The 15,739-nt window shown below is 35.8% G+C and overlaps 1 non-coding gene across 1 annotated transcript; it reads left to right on the top strand.

The window, feature by feature from the left end:
• The first annotated feature begins 15,150 nt into the window (after positions 1 to 15,150).
• TRNAA-UGC (transfer RNA alanine (anticodon UGC)) lies at positions 15,151 to 15,226 on the top strand. The gene has a single exon. It is a non-coding gene; the product is annotated as a tRNA-Ala (tRNA).
• Positions 15,227 to 15,739: the final 513 nt, after the last annotated feature.

The following is a 15,739-nucleotide window of genomic DNA, read 5'->3' on the forward strand; positions in this document are numbered from 1 at the left end:
TCAGATTTTATATTTAGGTCTTTGACTCATTTTAAATTAATTTTTGTGTGGGGGTACAAGGTGTAGTCAAGTTTTGTTGTTTGGTTTTTTCTTATTTTGCATATGGCTTTCTAAATTTTCCCAGCACTGTTTATTGAAGAGCCTTTCTTTTTTCTATTGTGTTTTTTGGTTCCTTTGTCAAAGATGATTTATATATATATATATATAATTTTAATTATATATATATACATATATGGTTTTATTTCTAGGCTCTTGGATTTGTTCCACTGTTCTATGTGTCTATTTTTCTGCCAATACCATGCTGTTTTGATTAGCGTATATAATTTGAAATAAGGTATTATAATACCTTCAGCTTTATTTTTTTTTCCTCAGGAGTACTTCAGCTATTTGGGAATTTTTGAGGTTCCATACAAACCTAGTGATTTTTTTTTCATTTCTTTAAAAAGTGTCATTGAAATTTTAATGGGAATTGCATTAAATTTATATATTGCTTTGGGTAATATGGCCATTTTAACTATATTAATTCTTCCTATCCAGAAACATGGAATATTTTTCCATTTCATTGTATCTTTTTCAATTTTCTTTAAAAATGCTTTGTAGTTTTCAGTATATAGATCCTTTACATTATTTGCTAAGTTTGTTCCTTTGTATTTTCTTATTTTGGTGCAAATGTAAATGGGATTATTTTTCGTTTATTTTCTGAAGTTTTATTGTTGGCATATATGAAAGCAATAGACTTCTGTACATTGATTTTGTATCTTGCAACCTTACTGTATTGTTTTATTGTTTCTATTAGTCTTTTTGTGGAGTCTTTGGAGTTTTCTATAAACAAGATTATGCCATCTACAAAATGTGAAACCTTTACTTCTTTTCCAATCTGAATGCCTTTTATTTCATTCTCTTGTCTGATTACTCTGGCTGAAACTTCAAGCACTATGTTGAATAGGAATGGAGAAAGTGGGCAACCTTGTCTTGTTCCTAATTTTAGAGGAATAGCTTTCAGTTTTTCACCATTTAGTATATTAGCTGATGATTTGTCATATATGGCCTGTATTATGTTGAAGTATAGATATTTTTCTTCTATACCCACTTTATTGTTTTAAACATAAAGGGATATTGTATCTTGTCAACTGCCTTCTCTGTATCTATTAATATGATCATATGATGTTTGTTCTTTGTTTTGTTGATATGGTGTATTACATAGATCAATTTCTGTATGTTAAACCATTTTTGTGCTCCTGAAATGGATCTTACTTGATCATGATGCATAATTTTGTTAATGAGTTGTTATATTTGATATGCTAGTATTTTGTTTAGAATTTTTGTATCTGAATTCATTAAAGATATTTGTCTGTAGTATTTTGGTTTTTTTGAGTTTTTGTTTATTTGTTTGTTTTTTGTAATGTCCATGCAAGGTATTGGCATGAGGGTTATGCTAGCCTCATAAAATTTTTTGGAGAGTATTGCTTCTTCTTCTACTTTTTTGAAGATTTTGAGAAGCATAGGAACCAACTCTTATATGTATATTTGGTAGAATTCACTAGTGTAGCCATCTGGTCTTGGACTTTTATTTTGGGGACACTTTTTTTTTTTTAGAGTTTATTTATTCATTATAGAGAGCAGAGAGAGAGAGAAAGAGAGAGAGAGAGGGGTGGGGGGAGGAGCAGGAAGCATCAACTCCCATATGTGCCTTGACCAGGCAAGCCCAGGGTTTTGAACCGGCAACCTCAGCGTTTCCAGGTTGACGCTTTATCCACTGCACCACCACAGGTCAGGCCTGGGGACATTTTTTGATAGCTGTTTTTATTTTCTCCCTGTTAATGGGTCTATTTAGGCTTTTCACTTCTTCATGATTCAGACAAGGAAGATTGTTTAGTTCTAGAAATTTATCATTTCTTCTAGACTGTTAAATTTGGTCACATAATTTTTCATAGTACTCTACAATGATCCTTTGTAGATTATATCTGTGGTAATTTCTCCTCTTTCATTTTGGATTTTGTTTATATGAGTCCTTTCTCTATTTTCCTTAGTGAGTCTAGCCAGTGGTTTATCAATTTTATTAATCTTTTCTAAGAACCAGCTCTTTGTTGTATTAATTTTTTTCTATATTTATTTTATTTTATTTATGCTTTAATGTTTACTATTTTCTTTCTTCTGTTGATATTGAGTTGTCTTTGTTCTTTTTTTTTCTAGTTTCTTAAGATGTGATGTTAAGTTGTTTACTTGGGATCTTTCTTGTTTCTTGATATAAACCTGTAATGATATAAACTTCCCTCTTGTTACTGCTTTTGCTGCATTCCAGGAATTTTATGTATTATACTGTCATTTTTGTTAGTCTGTATATATCTTTTGATCTCTGCTTTTCTTTTTTTTTTTTTTGACCCAGTCATTTATTAGAAGGACATTGTTTAATTTTCACACTTTTGTAGTTTTCTTTGCTTCTTTTTTTTTTTTTGCAATTGAATTCTAATGGTCAGAGAATATACTTGGTATAATCTCAGTCTTTTTGAATTTGTTAATGTTAGTTCTGTGGCCCAACATCAGGTCTATTCTTGAGAATGTTCCATGTAAACTGAAAAAAAAATACGTAGTCTGAAGTCCTGGGATGAAATGTCCCATAAATGTTTATTATATCCGTTTGGTTGTGTGTGTAATTTAAGGCCAATATTTTTAATTGATTTTTTTGTTTGGATCATCAATCTAGAGCCATCCATGGTATATTGAGATCTTCAAGTTTAAATATGTTTTTGTCTTTTTATATTTTTAGATCAATTAGCAAATGTCTTATATATTTTGACACTCCCTGATTCAGTGTGTATATATTAAAAAGTGTTATGTCTTCTTAGTACAATGTTCCCTTTATCATTATAAAGTGACCATCTTTGTCTCAAGTTACCTTTATTGTCTTGAAGTTGGCATTGTCAGATATGAGAATGGCTACATCTCATGCTTTTCTGTGGGTATTATTTGGTTAGAGAATCATTTTCCAACCTTTCATTTTGAGTCTACTTTTGTCCTGTAGCTTACATGTGTCTCTTGAAGGTAGCATATAGTTGAGTTTTGCTTTTTGATCCAATCTGCTATTTTGTGTCTCTTCATTGGTGAGTTTCACCCATTTACATTTATGGTAATCTGACACTTGAGAATTTCTTTTTTTTTTTTTTTTTTTTTTTTTTTGTATTTTTCTGAAGCTGGAAACAGGGAGAGACAGTCAGACAGACTCCCGCATGCACCCGACCGGAATCCACCCGGCACACCCACCAGGGGCAAGGCTCTGCCCCTCCAGGGCGTCGCTCTGCCGCGACCAGAGCCACTCTAGCGCCTGGGGCAGAGGCCAAGGAGCCATCCCCAGTGCCCGGGCCATCTTTGCTCCAATGGAGCCTTGGCTGCGGGAGGGGAAGAGAGAGACAGAGAGGAAGGAGGGGGGCAGGGTGGAGAAGCAAATGGGTGCTTCTTCTATATGCCCTGGCTGGGAATCGAACCCGGGTCCCCCGCATGCCAGGCCGACGCTCTACCGCTGAGCCAACCAGCCAGGGCGAGAATTTCTTATAATCATTTTATGTATTGTTTTCTGATAGCTCTGTGTCTCGTTTGGTTCTTCTCTTTTATTTTTCTGACAGTTGTTTTTGTCTGGTGGTATTCCATATTTTTTTTATCTGTTTCTTCCTTTTTTAAGCTACATGTTTCAGTAGGAGCATTTTTGTGGGTAGTTACCTTAGGTTACTAAAAGAAAAATTGTCATATTTACAAGAGTCCATTATTATATGAGTGCTTCTGCACTCCATCTTTTTTTGCTACTGCTGGTCTTTATCCTCCCCCATTTTATGTTATTGTTGTCACTGATTATCATTGTTTTTATTGTGATTTTGTTAGAGCTTTTACTTGTGGTTTTGTTTTGTTTTGTTCGTTCTTTGTACCTGGTCAAATAACCCCCTTCAGTATTTCTTGCAGTAGGGGTTTTCTGGTGATAAATTTCCTCAGCTTCTTTATATCTAAAAGTTTTTATTTCCATTTTATATTTGAAGGATAGCTTTTATATGTATAGTATTCTTGGCTGGTAATTCCTTTCTTTTAGTACTTTAAATATTTGGGTCTACTCTCTTCTGGATGTAGAATTTCTTCTGAGAAATCTGATGATAATCTAATGGGCTTTCCTTTATATATTATATTCTTCTTTTTCATAACTGTCTTGAGGATTTTTCTTTGTTATTGTTTTGTGACAATTTTATTATGATGTGCCTTGAAGTAGGTCTGTTTGAATTGAGATAACTTGATGTTCTGTATTATTCTTGCAATCAAGGCTCTAACTTTTTCCATGGGCTTGGGAAATTTTTATTAATTATTTGTTTTTGTATTGAATTCTTCATTTCTGTTTGGTTCTTTTTTAAAGTTTCAATCTTATTGGTGAAATAGCTTTTGTGTTCACAGATTTGTTTTTTGAGCTTATTAAATTTTCTATCAGTATTTTCTCACAACTCACTGAGTATTTTTAGATCTTCAATTTTGAATTCTCTGTCATTTAACTCTAAGATTTCTATGTAATTGAGATATTTTTCAGAGGATTTTTTATTATCTATCTGAACTACATCTCTGTCTTGTGCATTCATCATGTTTGATTTCTTCTTCTTTAATGACATTTGAGAGTGGTTGTTTTTTTTAAGAACTCTAACAAGAAACAATTTCTTTCCAGTAGGTGTTGCTGTACTTCAAGTTTTGGCTCTGTAAAATTCTTGAGCAGAACTCCACTGAAATGTTGCTGTCATAGTGATAACATAGGCAGGGCCTCAGTCATGTTGTTGGGTGGGGTATGTTGTGCAGGCTTACAGGTTCAGCTTTATGGCTTTGTGGTTTTACAGCTTTAGCCATGGCAGTTTCAGGTCTCTGGGCATTCTACCTCACATCTCAGCAGACCAGAGTATCAGACATAGAGCACTTCCACCTCTCAGAGGAGAGAGTGGCCCCAGAGATTTAGCTGTGGGGGGCTTGCCACCACCACGCTTTGTACCATGTCAAGAGGGAGGTGAAATCTGGGAAGCTGGGAGGCATACTTTGGTGTTCCCTGACACTGCACAGAACATGAGCCACTGCTAGAGCACTGACTGCAGGCCAAGTGTGCTTGAGCACTGTGGGCCAAGTGCATGCACTGCTGCACGGTCCAAACTTTTCAGGCTAAGTGCACATCAGTGGAGTGTACACAGGGCCAAAAAAGCCAAGCACCTTGGGCCCAGTGCGCACCAATCGAGTGAGTGCTGCAGGCTGAGCCTTGGCCCCACACCACCTGATCTCAAGCCAAGTGATATGGGCAGTCCTTGGTAACCTGGGTCTTAACCCTGTGCTTAGTTGCACTTGCTTTAGTTTCTTCCCCTCTGCCCATTAGTCTCTCCACCTCTCCTGCTGAGAATAAAACTCAAGACTCCCTCCTTAAGTTCAGCAAGGAGAGAGAAATTCAGTCCACCTTCTTTCTTCTCTAGATTCCACTGCAAAAGTGTTTTATCTTCTACCATCCTTTTCTACCTGTCCATTCATTATGTGAATCTTTTTTTTTAATACATAAATTTTTATTAATTTTAATGGGGTGACATCAGTAAATCAGGGTACATATAGTCAAAGAAAACATGTCCAGGTTATCTTGTCATTCAATTATGTTGCATACCCATCACCCAAAGTCAGATTGTCCTCCGCCACCTTCTATCTAGTTTTCTTTGTGCCCCTCCCCCACCCCTCTTCCTCCTTCCCTCCCCCCCATAACCACCACACTCTTGTCCACGTCTCTTAGTCTTGTTTTTATGTCCCATCAATATATGGAATCATGCAGTTCTTGGTTTTTTCTCATTTACTTATTTCACTCCATATAACGTTATCAAGATCCCACCATTTTGTTGTAGATGATCCGATGTCATCATTTCTTATGACTGAGTAGTATACCATAGTGTATATGTGCCACATCTTTTTTATCCAGTCCTCTACTTATATATATATATATATATATATTTTTTTTACAGTGATTAAAGCCTTTAAGCAAACTCTTGGCCAATACAACAAGAATCCATAAAAGAATAGTGTCCTTAACATGTTCACCAAGTCCAAGTTGGCACCAACACCATTCCAAATCCCTGTGAATGCAACCCCACCCCAGTTCAGCCTGTTAGGAGCTATCACAAGGAACAGGAGTCCAGAAAAATTCCACATCCAGGAAAAGTCCACATGGCACTGGGATTTTTGTCACAATTCTATACTTCGCAGCTCATGTCCGAGCCCCAATGACCACTTCTTCTAGCTGGTAATGATTCAGGTAGACTGGAAAAGCTATCTGCAGCATGTGTGAAGATGAAGCCTCTGTCCTCTGCCTGGAGAGATGAGACCAGGGTGTTTTTCCCTGGAGCTCTGCAACTGTGGCATGGTAAAGAGAACCTTGGGATACACTAAGCTGGGTGGCAAAGGTAAATTCACAATAGAAGTTGGAAAAGGGGGGAGAGAGAGCTCTAAATTAGGAGTAGGTCCCAGCCTGAAATATGAGTGGGGCATTTAGGTAGGCGTAATAAAGGAAACACTATATATTAAACAAAGCAGCAGAAAATAGGACTATCAACACCCACAACAGAGATCTTCGAGGGAAGAATAAAAAACCTGACTATTCAGGCAAGACATAGTTAAGTGGCCCTTGTGCAAATAAGATCAGTTTACCTGCTTCTTGGAAGAAATACCCTAGGCTCATCCACAGTGTCATAGATGGGGCCGACGGCCCTGGGCACCTTCGGCCTTCAGTGGCAAACCCCAGCATTCTGGGCAAGGTTAGGTCATAGGTGTCTGGAGCAGGGCTGGAAGAGTCTGAACCTTCCCTTAGAGGAGCGAGGGGGAAGCCTACTTCCAGTGTCCCTTTTTCCACACAGCAAAGGCATGTAAGCCTGGCTCAATGACCTTCCTTTCCACTATTGAAGCAGGACCCAGATGGATTCCTATGAGACTTCTTTGGGGCATTGGAGCCTTTAAGGGCATATCCCAAGAGCTGGTAGTTCACCTGATCTCTAGTGGGCTTTTTCTGCCTCTTGGTACCTTAAAAGCCATGCTCAGAAGATCTCACTGAGGGGTTTGAGGATCCCCATCCGCCTATATAAACCTTTTCTGTATATCTGGAGCTATTTGGAAAAAGACAAAACAGTGTTATTAGCTGGGTCAAATAAAAGAAGGTAAAAGTTTGCAGGAGAAGAAGATTTGGCGTCTCCTGTTCATCAGCATTCAAAAGAAATTTAAAATTTTTTAAGTAAAGCCTGACCAGGCAGTGGCGCAGTGGATAAAGCGTTGGACTGGGATGCTGAGGACCCAGGTTCAAGACCCCGAGGTTGCCAGCTTGAGCATGGGCTCATCTGGCTTGAGCAAAATAAAAAAAAAATGCTCACCAGCTTAGACCCAAGGTCGCTGGCTCAAGCAAGGGGTTACTCAGTCTCCTGAAGGCCCACGGTCAAGGCACATATGAGAAAGCAATCAATGAACAACTAAGGTGTGGCAACAAAAAATTGATGATTGATGCTTCTCATCTCTCTCCGTTCCTGTCTGTCTGTCCCTGTCTATCTCTCTCTCTCTGACTCTCTATTCTCCTTGTAAAGGAAAAAAAAATTTTTTAAGTAAAAATCATAATATGGTAGACCCGTAGCAGTTCCAGCATTATGTGGCTCTTTCAAGTGTGGCTGCTAGTTCAGCCAGGGTTCCTCTGCTGCATTACAGGTTTTCAATTTGTTAAAATTTTAAGGGGAGAGATCAGAAGTATCTCTCATGCTGCCATTTCTCATTTATTAATGTTTTTAACTCAGCACTCTTTAAAGACCATCTTATATTATTCTGTGTATAAATATAGAAAATAAATAAATACATCTTATTTTTAGCATTCCAAATATTTCTTTAAATTTTTCACATATTAATTTTTTTCATAGAAGATAAAGTTTTAATTTTTTAAGTATTTTTATCTTTTATTTTATTATATTTTGCAAAAAAAAACTATCAATTTTTTTTTATATATATAATTTTATTTTTTTAATGGGGTGACATCAATAAATCAGGATACATATATTCAAAGATAACAAGTCCAGGTTATCTTGTCGTTCAATTATGTTGCATACCCACCACCCAAAGTCAGATTGTCCTCTGTCACCTTCTATCTTGTTTTCTTTGTGCCCCTCCCCACCCCCTATCCCTCTCCCATTCCTCCCTCCCCCCCGTAACCACCACACTCTTATAAATGTCTCTTAGTTTCACTATTATGTCCCACCTACATATGGAATAATACAGTTCCTGTTTTTTTCTGATTTACTTATTTCGCTTCGTATCATGTTATCAAGATCCCACCATTTTGCTGTAAATGTTCCGATGTCATCATTTCTTATGGCTGAGTAGTATTCCATAGTGTATATGTGCCACATCTTCTTTATCCAGTCATCTATTGATGGGCTTTTTGGTTGTTTCCATGTCCTGGCCACTGTGAACAATGCTGCAATAAACATGGGGCTGCATGTGTCTTTACGTATCAATGTTTCTGAGTTTTTGGGATATATACCCAGTAGAGGGATTGCTGGGTCATAAGGTAGTTCTATTTTCAGAAAAACTATCAATTTAATACAGTTTGTAGTACAGAAATAATGATGTGAAAACAGTAGAATAGTTTGTGTTTTCCACCTCAATCTGGACATACTTTTTCCTGTCTGCCAAGGGGTGGGATTAACAAAACTTTTTCTGGCAAGACCTGACTTAGTGACAGGCCTCGGGGAGGGGCCAAACCCTTAATAATCAAGATCAGGAGTAAGGATCACCAACACTTTTAAAGGCTTACTCATTAATTGGAATGGGATATATGTGCATGGAGGATGGGAAACAACCCATCATAGGCAATTTCTCTTTTTTGTTTGGTTTGTTTGATTTTTGGTTTTTTGGTTATGTGTATGTTTTCGACAAGAAGCCATTTATAAGTAAGACTCAAGAGCTTCTAATTTAGGGATTTATTTAAAAAATAATTTCTCACTAATACTCATAAAGATATATGGCTATATTTTATTCTACTAACTTTATAATACTGTCACCTGCATTCAGGAATTTATTCTCTTGTGAATAAAGTTTTTCTCTTCACTTTAAAAAGTGGTTTGTATATTTGTAATAACTTATTATATGATGTAATATAAAAAATAAGTTTACTAACTTTCTCCAAAAATCCAGCTAAATTTTTATTAGAAATTTATTAAAGTTATAGAATAAACTAAAAAGACATTTTTAGTTTTTTGTTTTAATTTTTAAATTTTATTTAGAAAATTAACTTTAACAGGGTGACATTAATCAGTAAGAGTTTATAGGTTTCAGGTAAACATTTCTATAGCATTTAAACTGTTGATTATGTTGTATACCCATCACCCAAAGTGAAATCATTTTCCATCACCTTATATTTGCCCTCTTGACACCTATCCTCCCACTCATTCCCCTGCCCCCCTTTCATGTCTCCTTCCCCCTGAAAAATACTTTATTTTTATCTTTGTCCATGAGTCTCAGTTTTATATCCTAACTATGTGTGAAATCATACCATTCTTTGCTGAAAAAGACATTTTTATAATAACTTCTTCCATACCACTGCAATTAATCAGAAATACTTTTGTAATTTTAATAGTTTTTAGAATTTCTATATAGAATTCCTGTATATTTTTTTCTCAGCTACTTTTTAGCTATTTTATAGATTGTGTTGCTATTATAAATGGTATCATTTTATTTGTTTGTTATTTTAAAAGTGGCTGTTGATTTTTAAAATATTTATTTTGTGTTTAGATACCTCACCTAATTTTCATGTTAGCTGTAATGGTTTGCTTTTTATTCTGTTAGATTTTTAAGTAGAGATCATACTGCCTGAAAAAAATGTGTAGTTTCTTTAAATCCTGATCAGTTTTATTTATATGTTAAACTTATATCTAGTTGCATTTCTGAGCTTTCTTATCATTCTCCATATTTTTATTTTTATTTTTATTTTGAATACAATTATATAATATAAAGATAATTATAATTTTTTTAATTTCTATATTTATTCTAGCTTTATTTTTGCCTTACTGTATTAACTAGGACTTTGATTATTTTATTCAACAATAAAGATTATAGCAGGCAGACATCTTGTTTTTTATTGTCACTAAAATGTTTTTAATGCTTCAGAATTAAATATATTTAGGTTGTTTGTCACTACATTTGACCATACAGGGGAAGTTTCCTTCAATTCTGAGTTGGTAATGATTTATCAGAACATATGATTAAATATAATAAGTGTTTTTTCTGTATTTCTGGAGGTGATTATGTAGTTTTATTTTTTTAATCTGTTACAGTAAGTGATTTCATTAAGAGGTTTTTAATAGTAAAGTTTTCATTCTATAGATAAATTCTAGACTACTTGGTGCTGGTTTCTGTTTGCAAATATTATAGTTGAGTCTATGCACTTATATACTCTCTGAGCAAATATACATAAATAAAATTAGCTAATAATTATTTTAATATTTATTTTATAATTTTCTGCCAATTTTTTTTTGTATTTTTCTGAAGTTGGAAATGGGGAGGAAGTCAGACTCCTGCATGCACCTGACCAAGATCCACCCAGCATGCCCACCAGGGGGCGATGCTCTGCCCATCTGGGGCGTTGCTCCGCTGCAACCAGAGCCATTCTAGCGCCTGAGGTAGAGGTCATAGAGCCATCCCCAGCACCCGGGCCAACTTTGCTCCAATGGAGCCTCAGTTGCGGGAGGGGAAGAGAGAGACAGAGAAGAAGGAGAGGGGAAGGGGTAGAGAAGCAAATGGGCGCTTCTCCTGTGTGCCCTGTCCGAGAATCAAACCCGGGACTCCTGCACGCCAGGCCAACGCTCTACCACTGAGACAACCGGCCAGGCTCTGCCAAATTTTGAGGAGAAGTTTTTCTTTTCTTTTCTTTTTTGCTGGCTTTGGTGTCATTAAAATATTTCCTTGTAAAATTAGATGAAATTGTTTTTCATTTTTTATCTACCTGGAAAATGTATATAATTATAATTATTTGCTGCTCCCTAGACTAAGACTTGTGTTACTAGTAAGAAATTTGCACAACTAAAGAGAAACCAAGGTTTTGAATACAGTGTAGTTTCCATCTTCCCACCTTTACACCAAAAATAAAGTATTAACAATCAAAAAATAAGAAACACTTGGATAAAGTGTTTTCTGTTTTAAATTTTTTATTAGATTTATTGGCAGACATTAGTTAATAAAATTATATGAGTTTCAGGTATACAATTCTATGTTTTCCTCAATAATAACTTACATATTCAATTTTTTTTCTTTTAGAATATTTTAAAATAAAAGTTTCTTAAAAATGTGTTAATAACATGGCCAGGTGGTAGTGCAGTGGATAGAGCATTGGCCTGGAATACTAAGGACTTAGTTTTGAAAGCCCAACGTCTCCAGCTTCAATGTGGGTTCATCTGGCTTGAGCGTGGGCTCACCTGCTTGTACACGAGTTTGCCAGCTTGAGTGTGAAAACATAGACTAGCTTGAGCCCCAAAATTACTGGCTTGAAACCCAAGGTTACTGGTTTGAGCCCAAGGTTCCTGGCTTGAGCAAGGGGTCATTGACTTTGCTGAAGCCCCCCAGTCAAGGCACATATGACAAAGTAATCAATGAACAACTAAGGTGCCACAGCTATGAGTTACTTTCCATCTCTCCTTTTCCTGTCTGTGTATCCCTGTCTCTCTGTCTGTCTCTCTCTCACTAAAAAAAAAGTTGTGTTAATATAAATTAATATAACACTTTAAAAATTTTAATTTATATATTACTTTAATCTGCCATGTGTATTTTTAAAACATTATTACTCTTTTAATCAGTACTGTGAGATTTTTACATTTTTAATTTTCTCAAAAGGCCATCCCTTGGTGTTGTTTCACATTTATAAATTTTTAAAACAATTTTTTTCAGTTACATTTGATGTACACTGTTACATTCATTTAAGGAGTACAACATTTGTGTAACTTACAAAGTGATTACCCCCACTAGACACCATACATATTCATTAAAATATCATTAACTATATTTCTATACCATACTTAATCTCTACATGAAAATTTTTTAACTACTAACTTGTACTTCTTAGTTTCTTCCCCTTTTTTATCCATCCACACAGTGCCCCTTGCATCTGGCAACCATCATACTGTTCTCTATATCTATGATTTGTTTCTGTTTTGTTTATTTTGTTTTCTATATTTTACATATAAGTGAAATCATATAGTATTTGTCTTTCTCTGACTTATTTTATTTGGCACAATACCCTCCATGTCCATCTATGTTGTTGCAGATGGCAATATTTTATTCATTTTTATGGCTGTGTCATTTTCAATTGTATATATGCACCACTTCTTCTTAATCCATTCATTTATTGATGCATGTTTAGGTTGCTTCCATATCTTGTTTATTATAAATATTGTTGCAATTAACATATGGATGCATATGTCTTTTCAAATTAGCATGTTCGTTTCTTTGGATACTTAAAAGTAAAATTGCTGGGTTAGTCTTTATTGTTATAGATTTATTTTAAAGTCTATTTTGTTCATATAATTATTGTTACTCCAGCTTTATTTTTTTCATTTCCATTTGAATAAAATATTTTTCCATCCCATTATTTTCAGTCTGTGTGAATCTTCTGATAGGAAGTAAATCTCTGGTGGTCAGCATGTGTTAGAGCTTGTTTTCTTATCCATTTAGTCACCCTGTGTTCTTTGATTACACTAGTTAATCTATTTAATAATTTTAAGTAATTACTTTTTCTTTTTTCTAAGTAAGAGGAGGGGAGATAGAGAGACAGACTCCTGCATGTACCCCAACTGGGATGCACCCAGCAACCCCCATCTGTGGTCAATGCTTGAATTGACCTATCCTCAGCACCTCAGGCCAATACTCAGACCAGCCAAACTATCCTCATTGCCCAGGGTCAACACCTGAATAAATCAAGACACTGACTGAGAGAGGGGAAGAGAGAGAAAAAGGAGAGAGAGAGAGAAAAAAAGCAGATGTTCATTTTTCTTGTGTGCCCTGACCAGGGATCAAACTTGGGACATCCAATTTTAAGTTATTATTGATAGCTATGTAGTTGTTGACATTTTATTATTCATATATTTTAATCATTTTTTTTATCATCTTAAAAGTCCCTTTCACCAGAAATATAGATACATGAAACACACTGACAGCTGTCAGAGGGGAGGAAGTTGGGGAACTGGATAACAAAAAAGTGAAGGAACTAAGCAAACACACACACAAATGTAACACATAGAAACAGACAGCAGTGTGATAGTAAACAGAAGGAAAAGAGAATGGGGTAAGTGGAGATTGGCAAAGGATGTACAATGAGGATGGAAAAAGACTTTGCTTAGGATGGGTACATAGACATAATTATAGTTGGAAAACTTAATACTCTATTGACAGCTTCAGACAGATCATCCCAACAGAGAATTAATATAGATTGGCCTTAGCCCTGGCCAGATAGCTCAATTGGTTAAAACATCATCTCAAAGCAAAGAGATAGCCAGTTTAGCCATCAATCAGAACACATACATGAATAGCTCAATGTTCTTGCCTCTCTCTCCCTGCCTCTCTTACTGAAACAGTGAGTAAAAATTAAATATAAAAAGAAATGTTGTTTGACCAGTGGTAGCACAGTGGATAGAGTGTCAACCTGAGACACTAAGGTCCTAGGTTGAACCTCGAGGTTACTGGTTTGAGCATGGGCTCACCAGCTTGAATGTGAATCATCAAAATTATCCCACAGTTGCTCACTTGAAACCAAAGGTCACTGACTTGAAGCTCAAGATTGCTTGTTTGAGCAAGGGGTCACTGGCTCAGTTGTAGGTCTCTGGTCAAGGCACATATGAGAAGCAATCAATGAACAACTAAAATGCTGTAACTATGAGTTGCTGTTTCTCATCTCCCCACCTTTCTCTCTCTCTCTCTCTCTCTCGATCTCTAAATAAATAAATAAATGCAAAAAAAAACATTGGCCTTAAATGACACATTAAACCAAATGGACACAATTGACATTTACAAAACTTTTCATCCAAGAATATCAGAATATACATTCTTCTCCAGTGCACAAAATGTAGCCTCAATAATAGACCATATATTGTGTCACAAAGCAAGCCACAACAAATTCAAAAAGACTGAAATTATAACAAACATATTCTCTGACCATAATGCTCTGAAAGTAGAATTCAAAGACACAAATGAGGTTGTTTTCTTTTAAAGCATAAAAATGTGTATTTTAAACAACAAACTACTAAAAAGTAAAGAAATATAAACAGAAATTAGAAGATATATAAAGACAAATGTAGATTGACAACATGACATATCAAAACTTTTGGAATGCAGCAAAATTAGTAATAAGAGAGAAGTTTATATCTTTACAAGTCTAGCACAAGAAATAAGAAAGATCTCAAGTAAACAACCTAATATTACATCTTTAAAAAGGAGAAAAAGAAGAACAAAGGCAATCTAAAGTCAGCAGAAGAAAAGAAATAATAAAAATTAGTATAGAACTAAATAAAATAGGAAACAATAATCTATTTAAAAATACAACAAAGAGCTAGTTCTCTGAAAAGATCAATAAAATTGACAAACCCATGGTTAAACTCACTAAAGAAAAAAGAGAAATGACTCTTATAAACTAAATTTGATGTGAAAGAAAAGTTACCACAGACATCATAGGTATACAACGGATTATACTAGATTGTTATAAAAGACTATGTATCACCAAATTGAACAACCTAAAAGAAATGGATAAATTCCTGTAACTATACAACCTTCCTCAACTCAGTCACCAAGAAGTAGAAAACCTAAATAAACTGACAAAAAGTGAGGAAATAACAACTATCAAAAACTTCTCAAAAATATAAATCCAGCACCCAATGACTTCACAAGTGAATTCTACCAAAAATTCAAAGATTTTGTAAATATTCTTCTTAAATAAAGCCTTCCAAAAAAGTGAAGAAGAGTTCATTCTCCCTATCATATTTTATGAAGCCAACATAACACTGAAACCAAAACCTAGCAAAAACAACACACACACACAAACTGTAGACCAATATCTCTAATGGAATACAGATGCAAAAATTCTAAGCAAAATACCAGTAATAGGCCCTGGCCGGTTGGCTCAGTGGTAGAGCGTCGGCCTTGCATGCAGAAGTCCCGGGTTTGATTCCTGGCCAGGGCACACAGGAGAATCGCCCATCTGCTTCTCCACCCCTCCCCCTCTCCTTCCTCTCTGTCTCTCTCTTCCCCTCCCGCAACCAAGGCTCCATGGGAGCAAAGATGGCCCGGGCACTGGGGGTGGCTCCTTGGCCTCTGCCCCAGGCACTAGAATGGCTCTGGTCATGACAGAGCGACGCCCCAGAGGGGCAGAGCATCGCCCCCTGGCGGGCAGAGCGTCGCCCCTGGTGGGTGTGCCGGGTGGATCCCAGTCAGGCGCATGTGGGAGTCTGTCTGACTGTCCCCATTTCCAGCTTCAGAAAAATACAAAAAACAAACAAACAAAAAAAATACCAGCAATCAAATACAATATATTAAAAAATAATACATCACAATCAAGTGAGGTTTATTCCTGTATTAAAAAGGTGATTCAACATACCCAAATTAGTTAATGTAATACACAACATTAACAATACAAATGATCATAATTATATGATCCTACCAATAGATGCAGAAAAGGCATTTGATAAGATATGAT

The sequence above is a fragment of the Saccopteryx leptura genome, chromosome 2 (genome assembly GCF_036850995.1).
Source record: "Saccopteryx leptura isolate mSacLep1 chromosome 2, mSacLep1_pri_phased_curated, whole genome shotgun sequence".
Taxonomy (NCBI): domain Eukaryota; kingdom Metazoa; phylum Chordata; class Mammalia; order Chiroptera; family Emballonuridae; genus Saccopteryx; species Saccopteryx leptura.